Raw genomic sequence first — 6607 nt, 5'->3', positions numbered from 1 at the left:
AATGCTTCCAGCCTGCTCTTCTCCCACTTCCATCCTTCCTAAAGGGAAAACGAGAGCTGCTAGTGAGGCTAACTCAGTCAGGGGCCAGTCCTTAAGGCAAGCAAGTTCTGAATAAATACCCTCAGCTCCACTTTGCAAATCCCCCCCTGCATCCACAGACAGCCCTGCCAGGCTCTGTCAGGTCTTACAGCTTGGAAATTACCCCAGTTGTTAATAAGCGCCTCTCTATCAGCATGTAAGACCAGGCACCTGCTACACATTCAGGAACATGAACCACTTGCTGGGAGCTCAGCTCAGGGGAGGAGGAATCTAAACATGAATGTAATTAAGGAATTGTTAGCGTGCAAAATCATCGTGGTTCGTACCCAAAGTATAGAGAAAAGCTAAGCAAAAGTAGAGCTCAGCTGGCCCAGAGCTGCTGAGGTTCCCATCACAGGATGTACAAACAAATGAGGACCTAAAAGCTGGAGAAGGTTAGGAAGCATGTCTGAATGCAGGGCTCTGAGACGAGGCTGGAGTATGGCTCAAGAACTGTCTTGTTGTGTTGGCAGAAGTGATGTCTCATATGTCAGCCAGTAAAATGTGACATTGCACTCTCCTGGCAAACAGAGACCCTAGCATTTAAGATGCCTTTGGGGAATAACCTGTTACATCTCAAATTTAGCTAACTGTCTGGGTAACACAGAGCTATTTTCAATATGAAGATGCCTGAACTTATCCTCCCAGAGACTAAGGCAAATGAATGAGAGATTAACTGTGAAAAATGTATGCATATGGAGAAATAGGGCTGTTATTCAATATCCTGCAACATTTTCCCACTTGAAGAGCTGCCTGCCTCTTCAGATAGATAAGCTTCTGGCTATGATGGGATGGTTGTGGGAAGGGATAATGCTTCCAGGATTCCAGGATTCCAGACAGCTGTGGGACAAGAAAGCGTTCACTATGCAACCAGTGGTAGAGATGCTGCAGTGTTTTGTCATCAGTATTTTGCAGAACCCTCCATAAACTGTTGACCGACTTGCCCAAAGTCACAGGTAATTATCTTCATATCCAATATAAATTTGTCCGATGTGGGTGTCACTGATACTGAGACACTGTAACTTGCATTCTTTATGGCATTCAGTGAACAGTAAAATAATCCTAACTATGTGCAGAGAATGATTATGGCAGGAAAAAGGGGAAGATGCATGATTAAAACTGGTGGGTGGAGCCAACAGCATCAAAATTGTGCTGATTCATCTTCCCCATATTTTATATTTTAAACTTAAGCTCTTTTCCTCCCTCTACTAAATATCTCTAGGGTCAACTGAAGGTCCAGCAGGTATATAGTTTCACAGTCCCCAAGGCAGCAACATAAAAACATTCACCTTTTTTTCAGCTTGCTTAGAACTTTTGGAGTCTTGATGGCTGCAGCACAAATCAGAACACTCAACAGAGGTCCTTGGAGATGTTCACCAGCGTAAAAGCTGCAAGCTAAAAAGGAAGTGGGGCCTTTGTTCTTAAATAATTCTTATTTAATTCTAATATCTAACAATCAGTTGGATGAAAATCTCTCTTTGTTTAACATTCAACATCTGCTGTTTTATTAATGCCTCCATAAGCTACTAATCGGGGTTCCCCAAGGAAGACCTCCAGCAAGAAAACTCTGAAAGAAATATCAGATCCTTAAAACTGTGGGCCTTTTTTCTGTAAGGGGTGGGAGGGAGGGATGGAGCAGAGGGTTCAGAAGTACTTTCCAAAGTTTTCAGAGGCTTTGCACAGTTGCACTCTCCAATTTCAGAGTTCCTGGCTGGCAGCTTCCACTTTTCACAGACAAGTGCAGCTATAAACTGTGCAGGTGCATAAACGCCCCAACCAGCATGAGGAGGGCAAGCCCAGCAGGGAAATGCAGGGCATAGCCTGAGCAGATACTGTCGGGTTTGTACACCTGCAAACTTCCAATCATAAGAAACAGACCTGAAGCATCATCCTGGGCCAGAGCTCCTCTGGGTGTTAATGGTTTCAGAACCTCAGGCAGAGCCTTTGACTGCAAAGGCTCTTCCTGTTTGTGTTGTAAATGTCACTGTCTGTTAAGAAGGGAGAGAACTGCCCAAGCCATGGCAGCATCACTCAGGTTACACTACTGTCTTGGCCAGCAGTGGGGTAAAACAACCATCATTTAGTCCAGTGCAAATGTTATTCTCATTAAGTTTGTGCCAAGTGATTTGCTAGTTCAGCTAATCTGAATTGGCTGTGGGTACCCAAATGCCAAATAAGCACTTTCCCCTCTTTAATTATAGTCTTTATGTTTCATGATTTAGGTTGCTCCTGTCATTGTTTGTAAGGAGGATGGGGTTGCATAACAGTGTGTAACACGATACAGCTGCAGACAGGGCTGCTCAACCAGCACAAGCTCAAATAGAGAACAGCTTCTTCTGTTAGCCAGCAGCTGAACAACAGCAGGGAAATCTCACCCATCCCTTTTCCACTGGTAGGGGAAAGGGAAGGCCTGTGGGCTGTCCCTTTAGTCTGTTTATGTCCAGCTCATTACAGGCACCAGCATAGCTGTGAGATTCAACAAAATTCTTTCTGGTGAGTTCTGCTTAGAAGAAGAACCCAAACTGCTTCTGTGTGGAGAGTTGATTTGGGTCAGAGTTTATTTGCAGAAAATGGGAAAGTCACCCCAACAATTTCACTTTTCACTCACCAAGTGTCAAAGCTAGTAGGTCTCCCTCAGGCAAAAATCCAACCTGTGTCAGCAGGATTGTTGGGTTTGTTTTGTTTTGTTTTGTTTTTTGTATTGTACAAGGCCTGTAGGATCCAGTCCAGCAACTCTTCAGCCATCGTGTTTGGGTCCAGGACTAGTCCTAACTTGGCTGGATCTTTGTGTTTCTGAGGGAAATTCTGTGGGAAGAAGGGACAGAATTACTTTACTGTGGATACAGGAGGATCTGAGATCAGAGCCTGGGACCAAATTTTTTCCTTGCATTCTTCAACGTAGTCCCTCTGAAGTCACTGTGACCAGATAAGCTATGGAGCATAGCACAGCCTTATGTGGATGCTTGGATGGAGTGACTTATTTTTAGCTCAAAGCTCTACCTTAAGGGTTGTCTGTCTGTTTTAACAATCCAGAATAGCCTTTGCTGGTACCTGAGAAAATAAATGAGTTTTAAATCATACAATCACTTTAGAGAGTTGCAGATGCATGTGGATGTTCATGTTAGTTTTTAAGGCATCTTGCATCCCAGTATTTTAACAAAGGAAGCTGCACAGATGTTGCCATTTTTAAAATCAGTGCAGTTTCTGAGGTAAAAAACTACACTGCAACTTAGTGGTTTCACTGTTCTATCCAAAATAGAAATTTTAGGTATGTTCATTGTGATTCTGGGACATGAGGTGTAGGATTTGTCAAATGAAATTAACAGCTGCACATGCTCTTTGCTGTACAGACACAGGCTGAGGCATTTAGAAGCTGATGAGTGCTACTAGATATAGAAGGACCACTTGAAAACCCCACTGGGGCAAATGCTCAGCAACAGAGATGCGACCTAGAAATCCTTTTCACACGTGGCTCCTAGTTCAGCGTGTTGCACTGACCTATAATGGCAGCTTAGGAGAAGCAACCCGTGTAACAGAGCAGTTTTTTAACTTGGTGCATGCCCAAACCTGATCCAACCACATCCCATAGCACTTTGGCTACCGAGTGCAGATTGCTATTAAACAGACTGCTGCCTACATTAGTCAGGAACATTGCTTACTAAGTATGTTCAGACTTCTGGTTGTCTTGCACCAGCCTATTATCTGATCTTAAAAAGCTACCCGGCATTCCCCTGCTGGTGAAGGCTTTGCAGATGGCTACGTGTCAGAACTGCGGCCATCTGCAGATCAGGTTGGTCTGCAGCTCATCATTCGCAGCTCAGGCAGCAAGGGAGGAGATGGAGAGCACAACAAAAGCATCCAAAACACGGCCAGCTAAACATGACTTCTATGCCAGTTCAATTTCCTTGGGACTTTCCCAGCATTCTTACCCCAACTGTTCGCAGCAGTAAGATTCAAGATTTCTTTTTCTGGCCCAGGCATCCTAAGAGTTTTTCAGCCTGGCTGCAAAACTATATAAACAAGGATGAAATTCTGGCCCATGTAAATCATGGCAAAACTCCCACTGATTTGAATGAAGCCAGGCTTTCTCCCCACCACCCCCCTCCACCTTCCAAAATGTATGAACCCAGATTTTAAATATATTTTTTAAATAGAGCACTGAAACTGTACTTTCTAGGCTGAATAGAAGAGGGAATATCAAGGACTGTAGCCTTGCTGTTTTCATTAAACTTTCACTGAGGCTGGTTAACTGTGGTGGAACTGCAGTTGTGATCCTGTGTTCTCATGGAGACTTTTATCAAAATTAGCAAAAGTAGTTAAGTCAAAAGAGAGAATATTGTGAACAAAGTCAGGCCCCAGCTCCTGGGACTTTCTTCCAAGTGTTCTCAGAGTGCTTGTCTGTGTGCTTAACTGCAATTCATCTTTCATTCTCCCCTGTTGCTTATGGGCTCCAGTCCTCAGTAGGATGCTGGATTCCTTGGCAAAGAGATGCAGGCTGTGTCGGTACCATTCTTCAAACTTCACTGATCATTAACTCATCTGCAAAATTCCTTCCAGATATCTTACTGCTTCCCCAGTGCTGCTCCAATACATCAGCGTACCTCCAGACTGTCTTAAAAATTTTGGTTCTGGGAAAAAATAAAACAGAACTGCACAACACTCAATGAGCACCAGGCTTTTCAGGGAGCCTGTGTTGATTCAGGGAATGCTCCCAAGGGAACAACATGCTGTACCTTGCCCGCTGATAAGCAGCAGCAAGCTATTCAGCGGGGAACTGCATGGTCCCACTTCCCAAGAAATGTAATCCCTCTAAGTCAACAAGGCAGGCAGGGCACCGATAATTTTCTCTGAACAGGGCAGACATTATTACAGGTCTGGTAGTGAGCAAGCAGAAGTTGACACTATGTGTCTTCGTTACTACAGAAAAACTTCTCACAAACAGCTGTCTGAACTCTCTCCAGCTGTTTGGGCAAGTCCACAGCAGTGTCTTTCTGACCAGGTCTCCTGTGCTCTGCAGAAAGTTGATGGAGTTCAAGGGCTACGCTGTTGCTATTCTTTGTGCACCGTCTAAATCACATCTAAAGCTGTTAGGAAAAGCAAGTACTTCCCTAACAGGAATCAAAGCAGGATGGGATGTGGCAGAAGCAAGGAGCAAATGATGGGGTTTGCAGCGAGTGCAGGGAAGAGGCACATTAAACCATGAAGAATAGTGAAGAGATCTCACCACACTTTCTCTCCAGAGATTTGTCCCATGCTATAAAAACACTGGGTAAAGTTCTGAGCTAAGCAGATTCCTTGCACTGAATGCACAAAACCCGTGCTGTCCCAAGGCTCGCAGGGACCGACAGCCATTAGAGGGCAGCAGGTATCTAACACATGCATTGATGGATCCCTTTCTGACACGGGATGTCCCAGCCTGCAGAACTCACTGAGCAAAACAAGACAAAAGGTATTTACTTTTAAAAAAAACCTCCTTAAAGAAGCACTGTCAGCCAAGCACTTTGCCACAGGCAGTAGAGCCACATGGCATCCTATGCCAGGAATAAAAGTGTTGTAATGTCTCATCCTGAATGAGCCATCCACCATCCTACCCAGCTATTATCCTGGAGATATAAGAAAGAATTGCATTTCTGGCAAACATCCTGACTTAACAGCTGAATGGAAGTCTGGAGTGAAATATTCATCCCATGGGCTGCTCTCAGCTTCCAGCAATGAAAATAGAGAGGGAAGGAGGGGGAAAGCCCCAAAATACTTGAGCTGGGATACTTGTGACTTTAGCTGAGATACTTGTGATTCTGACATTATTTGTTTTGCAAGGAGCAATAAAAGTTTCCCCTGACGCATAGGTACAATCCCTGTTGCCTTATGTCACCTGGTCCTCAGGTGAGTGCCCTGGCCACCAAAGGCAGGGTGTGCTCAGAAGACTACCAGCAGAGCATCCCAAGAGCAAGCAACAGCATCTGACTGGGGAGGAGGCAGGGCTCTGCCCCTTGCCGAGCACTCTTGAGCAGGAGTTTCACTGGCAGCTCCTCTCCATCCCACTGATCCAAAGATGAAGCCTCTCCGCAAGCATATGGTGTAGAGTGGAAATAAAACCAGCCTGGCAAGCCAGCAGCCACTCAGCTCCCATCACTGAGAAAAACTCACTCCTCTGCTCGCATTGCCAACACTGAGGCAGCAAGGGCCTAAGCCCAAGTCAGAGACTTGAAGCACAGCATGATGCCAGTGATTTCAAGTGGCAGACACACCCAGAGAGCTCCTCGCCTGTGGACTAACTCCAGCAGCCAGCCATGCACAGGCACAAAATGTCTGCAGGCCCCTGGGGAGGCCCCGAGCTGCTGCAGCACCGCCCTCAGTGGAGCTGACCACACTCCCGGGCCCCAGCCCCACGGCCAGCAGCCACCCAGGGAGCTGCCTCCTTACTTACCCTGAGATTACCCTGGTTTGAACAGGGGAAACTTCTCCTCCCCTGGCCACGAGACAAAATGGGTGCCCTGTCTCAGTGGTGCTTCCTTGCTCTCCAGGCAGG

The sequence above is a fragment of the Agelaius tricolor genome, unplaced genomic scaffold (genome assembly GCF_023055355.1).
Source record: "Agelaius tricolor isolate 1412-34295 unplaced genomic scaffold, bAgeTri1.0.p SCAF_2, whole genome shotgun sequence".
Classification (NCBI taxonomy): Eukaryota; Metazoa; Chordata; class Aves; order Passeriformes; family Icteridae; genus Agelaius; species Agelaius tricolor.
Note: the sequence above shows the minus strand (reverse complement) of the source record.